The 3,087-nt window shown below is 34.9% G+C and overlaps 1 pseudogene; it reads left to right on the forward strand.

Annotated features, from left to right (window-relative positions):
- The window catches only part of LOC119590429, a 12,727-nt pseudogene extending 9,902 nt beyond the window's left edge, over positions 1-2,825 (forward strand).
- The last annotated feature ends 262 nt before the right edge of the window (positions 2,826-3,087 follow it).

Below are 3,087 nucleotides of genomic sequence, written 5' to 3' on the forward strand. Positions count from 1 at the left end.
TTGAAATGAGAGATATTGATTAAGTGATTTTAATAAAGTATAATACATTATAAAAATTATGACTAAAATCAATATAATTTTTGATTGACTTGAAGTAAGGGGCACTGGAAAAAAATGCAATTTATTTTACATTATTTTGTGTTCTCTGTATTATTATGCATCAACTACAAAATCTTCAATATAATACAGCTTGATAGATAAAGCCAACACAGGAGCAGCTAAGGATTTGTTCTTGCCTATTGAACCATGATTGTAATAAACCTCATTTCAGGTTGTGAACCTTCTGTACTCAAAAGACTTTAGATCACTCTAGAGGCACCAAGCTGTTTTTTTTACCAAAATGGGAGGCGGGGCAATTAAAGGTAGAACACAAACCAGGTCTGAGCTTATGCCACTTTAATTTAGAACAAAAAAGATTCAAGGCAGAAAAGTTAAAAGGAAATTTTTTTAGATTTCATATTATCAAGGATTTGAATAAAAAAACATATTGGAGAAGCTAAATTATATCCATTAAAAAGAATATATGATTAAAATTACATATATGAGATAATGGCTGTAACCGTAATCAAATTTACACCTGTTTGTCATTCTTAGAAACAGATTTTTATTTTTAAAAAATCAAGTCTTCCATATTTTTTTATAAAAATCAAATTTAAACAAGAAGGGTTGGGAGAGTTATTTATTGTTTCTGGCAACAGTAACATACTTGTAACCTTGTTTGGAAAAATAAACAAAAAACTCCTTAATCAGCAACATTCATACCTTATTGTATGCAATCTTTAGTTTAGATTTTTTTTTTGTGTCCTTGGGAAAATTGCTTATAAAAAAGATGAGATAGTGAAATAAGCAGTAAATTATGCATTTGTTAGCATTATTCCACTATTTACATCAGAATTCCCAAAATTATATTAAATATAATTTATTCCACCTTCATTTAATAATTTACATTAAAGCTCTTTCTAACCCTAATTAATGATGCAACTTATCCAGTTGTTCATAAATACCAATAAAAGGTGTGTATTACCTTTCAGAAGTTGGGAAAGTTACAACTTACAAAGTTAATTTTTATGGGAAGAAAAATACATTTGGAAATGAGTTCGCAGTTTTTTACCAGGCTCTGTTTGTTTCTCAAGATTTGGATGGTTGTTTTTTTATCTGTTTGTCAGTGCTCTTCAATGGCCCCTGCTATATTTTAACTAAAAGCCTTGGGAATGGCAGTTAAGTAATTAGATTTGTGATATCCTTGACATGATTTTTAATTTTACAAGTATTATACAAGTGTTGCTTGCTGTCATGTTATTGTTTGTTGTTTAGCCTGGTAGCCTAATCACTTTTCATTGCAAACACAGAACTACAGTAAATGTTTTTCTCTTATATTTCAGGGTATGCTGTTGACCCAAACCATCTCTGGACACCCTGATGATGGAAGAAGATACATCGGAGATAAAAACTACAGCCAAGGAAACTTCTGGGATAACAGTGTTTGAGACAAAGCAAAAAACTGATCAGCCAACAAAACGACGTCGTGACAAGAATGATGATGCAGGTGACATTTATGGCTTTAAAGGACCCTGGCCAAGTATGAAAAGAACAGACAGTCATGAAGCCCCAGAGGAGGAACAGCATGCACTAGATGAGATTTTGGCCAAAGACAAAAACGTGGGAAACAAAACAGATGATAAACCCCTTGAAGAGAAGTCTCTTCTCCATATTAAGGATGCTTATGATTACCCGGGACGATCTTTCCTTCATGTCCACAAGATGTTGGGGTTAACTTGAGATCTCCAGATCCTCCAGAGAAGTGCTTCATGCCAAAGAAGTTGATCCACACATGGAAGGGGCATAACAAGGGTGTTTCAGCAATCAAATGGTTTCCAGGATCAGGTCACCTCATGTTGTCATGTTCTATGGACACAAAGATTAAAATCTGGGAGGTGTATAATAATCGACGGTGCATTAGGACTTATATGGGGGCACAAACAGGCAGTCAGAGATGCCTGCTTCGATAATGATGGAAAAACAGTTCCTTTCAGCTGTTATGACCGTTTCATTAAGCTTTGGGACACTGAAACGGGAGATTGCGTATCAAGGTTCACCAGTCGCAAGATACCCTATTGTGTTAAATTCCATCCTGATGAAGAAAAGCAGAATTTATTCGTTGCAGGAACTTCAGATAAGAAAATTGTGTGCTGGGATATTAGAACTGGTGAAGTAGTTCAAGAGTATGATCGTCATTTAGGAGCTGTTAACACGATAACATTTATAGATGAAAACAGAAGATTTGTCTCCACATCAGATGACAAGAGTTTGCGTGTGTGGGAGTGGGATATCCCTGTGATTTTAAGTACATAGCAGATCCCACTATGCATTCCATGCCTGCTGTGACCCTCTCACCAAATAAAAAGTGGTTAGCATGTCAAAGCATGGATAATAAGATTGTGATATTCTCTGCTCTGGATAGATTCAAGATGAACCGTAAAAAGACTTTCACAGGGCACATGGTAGCTGGATACGCCTGTACCCTTGGCTTTTCTCCAGACATGTCCTATCTTGTATCAGGTGATGCTGATGGAAAAGCTTATGTTTGGGACTGGAAAACAAACTAAGCTTTACCAGAAATGGAAGGCCCATGACGATGTTTGCATTGGCATCTTGTGGCACCCACATGAGACGAGTAAACTTGCAACAGCTGGCTGGGATGGCCTTATTAAATACTGGGACTGAGCTTCTATTCAGGTTATTTATGGAGCTTAGGACATTTCTTTATGTTCTGTTAATGCAGTTACATACCTTTTGATAACAAGATATTTATTTCAAAATGAACTTTGTTTTACCATAAATAAAAGTCAGCATGTTTTCCAGTCTGCACGGATTGTCTTGAAAGAGTATCAGAAAATGCTATTGGGGGTCATTAAAGTTATAAGAAAGGAATATGAGCAATTTCATATATTTTTATAATGAATTTTGTAGAATGAATTTGCTAACTTGAGTATACCTAGGACATCAGTTTAAACTCTGAGAAGGTCAGCAATATGACCTTTCTGAATGTTTTTATATTTAAAAAAGAAATTTATGTACATAACTTCT

The sequence above is a fragment of the Penaeus monodon genome, chromosome 27, assembly GCF_015228065.2.
Source record: "Penaeus monodon isolate SGIC_2016 chromosome 27, NSTDA_Pmon_1, whole genome shotgun sequence".
Lineage (NCBI taxonomy): Eukaryota > Metazoa > Arthropoda > Malacostraca > Decapoda > Penaeidae > Penaeus > Penaeus monodon.